General features: G+C 35.2%; 1 long non-coding RNA gene across 1 annotated transcript; it reads right to left on the reverse strand.

Moving 5' to 3' along the window:
• Positions 1–3,335: 3,335 nt before the first annotated feature.
• Positions 3,336–4,178, reverse strand: LOC136226903 (uncharacterized). The gene is made up of 2 exons (XR_010687898.1): positions 3,666–4,178; positions 3,336–3,557 (listed from the first exon to the last, which is right to left on the reverse strand). It is a non-coding gene; the product is annotated as an uncharacterized lncRNA (long non-coding RNA).
• Between the last annotated feature and the right edge of the window lie 4,554 nt (positions 4,179–8,732).

An 8,732-nucleotide genomic window follows, 5' to 3' on the forward strand; every position in this document is an offset into this window, starting at 1 on the left:
GAATAATTTATGAATCATGGTTGATATATATATTTTTAAAAATTTAGATAATAGAAAAAGGAGAGAAAAGAGATGTTGAGAATAAAATTAAAAATATAAAAATACATTTTAATATTTAAATAATATTGTTTTAGTTCATTGATTATGTTTTTATGTCATATTGATAGGGTTGGATTCAAACCGAATCTAATCGAATTTTATTCTGAATTACTTTATCCAAATTCAGCCCAGTCTGCACTATAATTACATTGAACTCGAGTCGGATTGAGCCAGGTAAAAAGAATTAGAACCCATTTAGTTTGCATGTTATTTACTATTACAGTTTGCTGTTAGAAAATACTTCTTTTCCAAAAAAAAAAACATGAATTCACTGTTTTTAGAAAAACTAATTTTTATGTATAAAAAGCAAACTGTAGTTCCTTAACAAAACACATAAAATTCTGAAAAGACAAATAAAAGGAGAAACGAGTACACAAACACCCCTTAATTTTCAATTCTAACCCATTCCATCCAACTAATTTATTTGTAATAAAAAAAATTAAATTTAAACTATAATTATGAACAATAAAATACAAAAAAAAGTAACTTTAATTAATTAATTCAACAAAACTCAAAATAAATTAAATATATTAAACCAAATAATAAACTAATTTTTTTTTAAATTTGCGCGCAATGCGCTTATATTAGAAAAGAAAAAAAAATCTTCATCGCACTTCATGTGATTCTAACTCATGACCTCCCTGGTCATACGTATGTTCTTAACCACTAGACTAAAAATTTTATTTAAATTCATAACCTCTCTAATCATATTATAATAAAGTAATTCAATCCAGTGAATAAGCAATTTTATTCCAATATATCTCTTAAATAAAAATAAAAATAATGTGAAACAAAAAAGCACTGAAATGCATAGAACTGCCAATACCTCAAATAATAATTAGGGGGTGTTTGGTATTTCATGGCGATAGTGATATAGATAATGGTTAGGATAGAGGTAAAGATAAAAGATTATGATAAAGATAAAAAGTAAGATAGGATAACATATCATCCCATGTTTGGTTAAATGCACAAAAATAAGATAGGATAACGTATTATCCCAGGTAAGATTTAGATAGATATAAAATAATACATTTTATTTTATTACTCTTATCTAAATTTAAATAGACCCATATATTATTATAGTATCAATGTGGAATGAAATTAATTAAATTTAATCATCCTTTTAACTTAAGAAATACTTGGAACGCTGTACTAAATTTTCAAAACACAAAAAAAAAATGAATAACTAATACATTTAAGAGGATAGATTAAATTTAATTAATTTCATTCCACATTGATACTACAATAATATATAGGCAAATTTATGTTTTCAAACGTTCAAAGATTAAAATTAACTTGAGAAATATTTGGAACACGGTATTAAATTTTCAAAATACCGAAAAATGGAATAACTAATATATTTAAGAAAATATATTAAATTTTATTAGTTTCATTTCACATTGATACTATAATAATATATATACAAAGTTAAGCTTTTGAAAGTTCAGAAATTAAAATTAACTGAGAAATACTTGAAACATTATACTAAATTTTCAAAACACGAAAAATAGAATAACTAATATATTTAAGAGGATAGATTAATTTTAATTAATTTCATTATATATTGGGCAAACTTAAGCTTTCAAAAGTTCAAAAATTAAAATTAATTTGAGAAATATTTAGAAACTCTACTAAATTTTTAAAATATAATAAATGGAATAAATAATAAAATTTGATGGACAAACTAGACTTTTCCATCTAAAAAGTTATCTCCGTATCTTGCCTCCCCTCTCTTGGTATAGGAAAATTATTAGAAGCACTCGGTTCTCCATGTCAAATGGATGACCTTCCGTACATATTTTGTCATATGTAACATGGATTCACACATATTATAAGAGATTCTACTATTTTAATTATTAAGTATGGTCATAATACACGTGTCCAAATGAAAATTTGGGATCCTCCACGTGACATAAAATACCAGATGCTTAATATTCAGAATTCCTTCATATAACTTTGGTGGGATAATGGACTATCCATCCCTTATCTTACGTTCATCTCTCTTAAATAAACATGTTCATTTTTCTTATTTCTATCACACCTTCTATATCGCTTTTAACAAACACTTCATATGAATTTTATCTTTCATTATTCCTCACTCTTAAATTGTTTATATTTTCGGCTTATTTATCCTAATTTCTTCTCTAACTATATAATTAACTTAAGATTATATATAAGTAGACCTGTCCACGGGCCCGGGTACCCGTCCGGCCCGCCCAGGCCTGTGTCCCTTGGACAATAAAAATTGTTCATCGGCCCAGGCCGGCCCAGGCCCGCCAAAGCCCGCCTATTTTTTGGACGGGCTTAGGATTAATAAAAATAACACGGGCCGGCCCAGCCCGACCCGCTTATTAATATTAATTAATAAATATATATTTATATATTACCAGTCTTGATCACATGCACCTTAATGAGCATGTAGAATTTACTCATTCACCGTTAGATCTAAGCTTATTAGAATCCTAAGGTGGATATTCAAAGCATTCTGAGGCTTAGATTTAATAAACCTATATCTAACGATGAATGAACAAATTCACTTGCTCATTAAGGTGCATGTGAAAATTCCTGTATATATTAAATATTTATTTTTAAGTATAATATTTATTTTTTTATAATTAACAATTATATATATATATTTAGGTGGGCTTATATGGGTTGGGCTCGGGATTTGATTTTTAAGTCCGAGCCCAGCCCGGCCCGAACCCGCCTAAATTAATTGTAGGCTGGGCTGAACTTGAACTGAGCATTTTTACTTAAAAACCGACTGGTCCGGCCCGAGCCCGATCCGGCCCGACCCATGGACAGGTCTATATATAAGGGTGAGTCGGGTCGAATTCGAACTTTTAAGGAAGCAGGCCAATAACTATGAATAAATCTATTCTGTTGCTATATTTTCTTAAGTTATATGCAGCACATTCATCATTGAATTTTTATGGTTATTTTAAAATAATCATTCAATTTTAATTTATTCAGAAAATGTTTATTTTAACTCTTCGAAAAACGTTTAATATTTTACACAAAACTACAAAAAATACAATATTTGATTAAGTTTTAAAAGCAACAACTTCTAGGTTTTTTTTATAAAAACAACAGAATTCCATAGCTTCTCACGAAAAGAAAGAGTTTTTGTATGAACAAATGTTTGTAGTTATTTTCAATTGATAAAATTGTTTTTTCATTTCCACAAAAAATGTTTCTTCGTTAATATTATTTCTATTACTTAGTTTTCACATGTATGCAAAATTTCTTTAAATTTTGATGAAAAAAATCTGTATGAACACTAAATATTTAATTCCAAAGAATTTATATTCTATAAAAGAATAATTGTAGCTAAAGCAAAATAAAAAGGGAGAGAGAATTTCATCCTCCGGTCGGTTTGCCGACACGTTGCCGCGCCGAAAAAGCCACCACTCTGGCCCATTGCTTCAGTTTCGCCTTCACCGTCGCCGGATCTTCACCTATACAAAACACAATCGGAAACCAAACTATTTGAATCTCGATGATAAAAAGAAAAAAAAAAAAAAAAAACTCCGACGGAGCCTGAAAACTCCTAAATAAATCCATACCTAATTCGAACATGGACGAAGTAGAGCTCACACTATCGCAATCAGAAACCATCGAAGAAGACGACGCCGATCTCGATAAAGTAGTATCGTACTGTTTCTTAACAGCACAATATAATTCCAAGGCTGGAAAAGTATCGGACAATTTCGGATCCAATTCCGGCGAGTTAGATTCAAATTCGAATCCTAATTCTATGCATCCTATCAGCTCGTCAAGGTCTCCGTCTGTGACGCTCTTGCTACAGAGGCGGTCTCGGCGGTGTTTAGCGGAGCGGTAATCTAACTTACGCCTGAGCCATACTTCTTCCCGTTCGAAGTCAGGGGACCATGACTTCTGCTTTGAGAGAGGGCGGAGTCGCGGATGAGCCTGTGGCGGTTGCGGAGGCGCTGGGAACTTCGACATAGTTACGTCGCCGCCTCCGCCGCCGACGATTTGGTGGAGAATCTGGAGATTAAGCGGAGAAGAAAGATATAAAATAGATATATACTGGAGGCGGAAGGGAATTTGTGTTTTAAGCGAATTTTAATTGTGATTAGTGTCCGATTACGGAAAAATTACTATTTAAACAAAAAAAGTTCTAGAATATTCTCGGTAAAAATGTAGAATTTTATTTGAAAAATAAAATTAACTATTTTTTTTTTTGATAAAAAATAAAATTAACTATTGCACAAATATTAATGGCAATATAGTAACGATAGGACATCAAACCGAATTTATATTTGAGCCGTGAGTTACTTCATTCATAATAAATTAATAGGATACTAATCAAATTTGATTTTAACGGTTTTAATGAAATAGAAATGGTTCAAATTAAGCCATAATATTTTCAAACGTGATGAATTTTAGTCTTATGTAATTAAAAATTTGAAAATACTGGTTTAATTGTTATTTAACTGTCGTTTATACTATCCAAACATCAATTATATATCAGATAAAAAAATTGAGAAAAAATATATAAAATATTTAATGTACAGTGACAAAAAATCTATTAATCATAATATTTTTTTATTAAAGTATCTAAAATGTTTACCGTGTTACTAATATAATTATAAATAACTAATAAAAATCCTACAAAAAAAAATAAATAACTAATAAAAAAATATACGAAATAACCTCAATTTTCTTTGGAAGTCTGAACTGACAGTAAAATAATAGTCAAACTAACTTTTTCAAAATTTCGGTAACATAGGGTTAGAATTGATCTTACGTAGGGTCCGTTTGTTTTACCTGCTGTTTGCTGTTGCTGTTTGTTGTTTCCTGTTACGGTTTGCTGTTTGCTGTTTGAAAAGGCTGCTGTTCTAAAAAACAGGGATTCTCTGCTTTTATAAAAAGCTACTTTTCGGCTACAAAAGGCAAACATATGGTGTCTAACCAAACACCTTAAACTCTCATTTTCAAAGTGAAAAAGCAAACATGAGGTCGAAAAGAAGCTACCAAACACCCCCTTAAAAATATTAGGGTTAAATTTATAATTTCATACATTGGGATAACTCTGCATTTTTTTCAAAAATATTAGAGTCAAATTTGATTTTATCCGTATATTAGTAGGGAAAAGAAAGTAAAAACAAAACAAACACCACAACAAATTATCCGTATATTAAATTTTTTTTTGGTAGAAACGAGAAAGAAAAAAACAAAGAAAGAAAAAACCTAACCTGGGATCAGTCTAGGAAAGCTAACCTCAATCCTATCCTCTAGAAGTAGAGAAGAAAGAAAGATAGGAGGAACAGAAAGGGTAGTAACGCCTAACATCCCTTCATGACCAGCTGCCGCCAAGCGATCCGCGACCCGATTTTGCTCTCTGAAAATGTGGCTGAACTTTAAGGACTCAAAGGAAGAACTAAGCCTTTTAATAGCTTTGACGAGGTTGCGGCTATTCAGACAAATAGCATGATTATCACAAATCATATTGATGGCCTCCAAGTTATCAGACTCCACGGATAACTTCTTAACACCCAGACTCTTGGAAAGCTTGATACCAGAGAGAATACCCCAAAGCTCCGCAGAAAAGGAAGAGCCCAATCCCAGATTCTGGGTGAACCCAGAAAGCCAGGCACCCCTATCTCTTAAAACCCCTCCGGCCGCAATCTTCCTATTGAAAAGACAAGAGCCATCCGTGTTCAACTTCACCACCCCATCTCTATGCCTGCTCCATCCAACGAGGTGGACCTCTCTTTTCTGGGTAGCCATGGCAATGGAATCCCCTTTGAAACTCTCAGTAATAATAGAAAGTTTTTTTGAGAAAAACTCAGAAAGGTTGGGAATAAAAGTAGTTTTATCACCAAAAATCTCCTCGTTCCTACACTTCCAAATTTGGTGACAGATGATAGCAAAGAAAATGTCACCATGCTCCAAGTTAGCCAGTAAAATCCCACTAACACCATCAGAGAACCAGTCATTCTCAGAGTGGGCAAAGAAGGGAGAGAGAATGTGGTGAGGAAGAATTTTCTTCCACACCTCTTTACTCTTAGAGCAGTCCCTAAGAGCATGGCACAAAGTTTCAACATGGCCTCTGCATCTACTGCAAGCTCCTGAATCCACTAAATGCCTTCTGTGCCTATCCGAATTAGTAAGCAACCTGTCCTTAACTCCCATCCACAGGAAACTCCTAATACGGTAAGGGACTCTAAGGGCCCAAATGGACTTCCAAGTACTAGAGAGAGGATCAGACCTATTAAGAGTAAAAGCTTCAAAGGCCGATTTGCAGGAATAAGCACCATTGTTGGTCAAGGCCCAGCAATGCCTATCCTTGTCTTCCTCCTGATTACTAACCTTCACTCCCCTAATTATGAGGAGAGTATCCAGGCTAAAGAAGGTATCAAACTTAGACCAAATCCAGTCCCCCTCAGAGTCCACCACGTCGGCAATCCTCCAATTACGGGTATTATAAGGCGGGGGGATCTACACACTTCTATTAACGGTTTGTCTCTTATCCAGATATCATTCCAAAAGCTGATGGACTTGCCATTACCCACCCCCAGACCAACCCCTGAGCAGAACTCAGCAAACACAGCGCTAAGCCCTTTTCAGAGGAAGGAACAATTGACAACTCTCTCCTTAGGGCCCCCAAAGATTTTTTCTTTTCTATACTTACCACAGAGAAGACAAAACCCAAAGAGAGGAGGGGCATTGCCACATTCTCCAGAGGAGCTTCATTAATAAGACTTTGTTATTGTCCTTAGCTTGTCTAATTCCAAGACCCCCCTTACTCTTCGGCTGGCAGACCTCCTTCCAAGGAACCAGGTGAATCTTTTTCCCCTCTCCAGAATCACCCCAGAGGAAGCGCCGGTTAATTTTTCCAAGCTCATTGAGAACAGGCTCAGGCAGTCTGCAGGCTTGCATGATATGATTAGGGGCCGCACAATTGACAGACTGAATTAAAGTAAGACGGCCAGCCAGGGAAAGAGAATTAGCTTTCCAACTAGCACACAACCCATTAGTTTTATCCAGAGTCTCTTTAAAAGAGGATTTGGAAACTCTGTCGCTATGGAGGGGGATCCCTAGATACTTACCCAAAGAGTGAGTAAGAGGAATACCAGATAAATCACTTAGCCTTTTACACAAACCTTTGTTCATGTTCTTAGAGCAAAGCATCCGAGATTTATGAATGTTGATCTTCTGGCCGGAAGCAGCGCAGAAACAATTAAGGATATCCATAACCACACCAACTTGCTCCTCATTCCCTTCCACAAAGATCATAACATCGTCAGCGAAGAACAAATGGTAATAGGAGGGCAGAACTTGTTGATGGAAACATGATGTAAAGTCCCCTTATTAACAGCCTCTTAGATCAGGTGAGATAACCTCTCCATAGCAATAACAAAGAGGAAAGGGCTCATAGGATCCCCTTGACGGATGCCCCTAGAGAGAACTCATCAGACATATCTCCATTGATCAGAACCTGAAAAACAGGAGAAGAAATGCAATCCTCAATCAGATTCCTCCAACTATCCGGGATACCAGCTCTCTTTAAGCTATCTAGAAGAAAGCTCCAGTTTAAACGGTCGTAAGCTTTCTCCAGATCCAGCTTGAGCGCCACAATCCCTTTATTCCCTTTCTTTATCTTCATGGAGTGAACCAACTCCTGGGCAATAACCACATTATCCATCATTTGCCTGCCAGGAACAAAACTGCCCTGATTCCGGCTTATAATCTCAGGAAGAATACGCTGGAGTCTATTTGCCACGATTTTAGTTATAGCTTTGTATAACACATTGCAAAGACTAATAGGCCTCATTTGTAAAAAGGAGGAAGGTTTATCAACTTTTGGGATAAGAACTATGAGGGTTTTATTCACCAGCCTAATATCGTTGGAACCACCGAAAACACCTTTAACAAAATTGTAAATGCCTTCTTTCACAGTTTCCCAGTGCTTATGGTAAAAACTGGCCAGAATACCATCAATCCCCGGAGCCTTAGTAGCTCCAATACTAGAGAAAGCCATATCAATTTCTTTCTGGTCAATAGGATGGAAAGCTTCCTTAATAGCATCCTCCTCCAGCCTAGGAAAGGAAATCCCAGAGAGGGCTTTATCCAGATCAACCTCATCCTCTTTAAAAAGGTATTTATAGAAGTCAAGGGCCAGGCGATGAATATCTTCATCCTCATAGACCCAATCACCCTTGGAATCTTTAATAGCATCGATCCGATTCCTCTGCCTCCTAATAATAGTAGAAAGGTGGAAAAACCTGGTATTCCGGTCACCATCCTTAATCCAAGCCTTTCTAGATTTCTGAAACCAAAGAAGCTCTTCCTGTCTAAGCACAGCTTCCAACTCGTTCTGGAGAGATCTAAGATGACAATTCAGACTGTGATCAAAACGGATCTCCAAACAGCGTTGAATGCCTTCCATTCTTCTTAAAAGTTTACTTTTCCTTCTGATAATATGGCCAAAGATGTTTTTATTCCAATCCACCACATTCCTTCTAAACCCCTCAGCGGCTAGGAGAATATTAGAATGAGGTTGCCAATTGTCCTTGACAAAAATTTTGAAATCAGGGTGGGAATCCCAGGCAACAAGGTACCTAAAAGGTCTATTCCCTTTAAGCCGATGACCTTTAATCAGCTTA

This window comes from Euphorbia lathyris, chromosome 4, assembly GCF_963576675.1.
Source record: "Euphorbia lathyris chromosome 4, ddEupLath1.1, whole genome shotgun sequence".
Taxonomy (NCBI): Eukaryota; Viridiplantae; Streptophyta; class Magnoliopsida; order Malpighiales; family Euphorbiaceae; genus Euphorbia; species Euphorbia lathyris.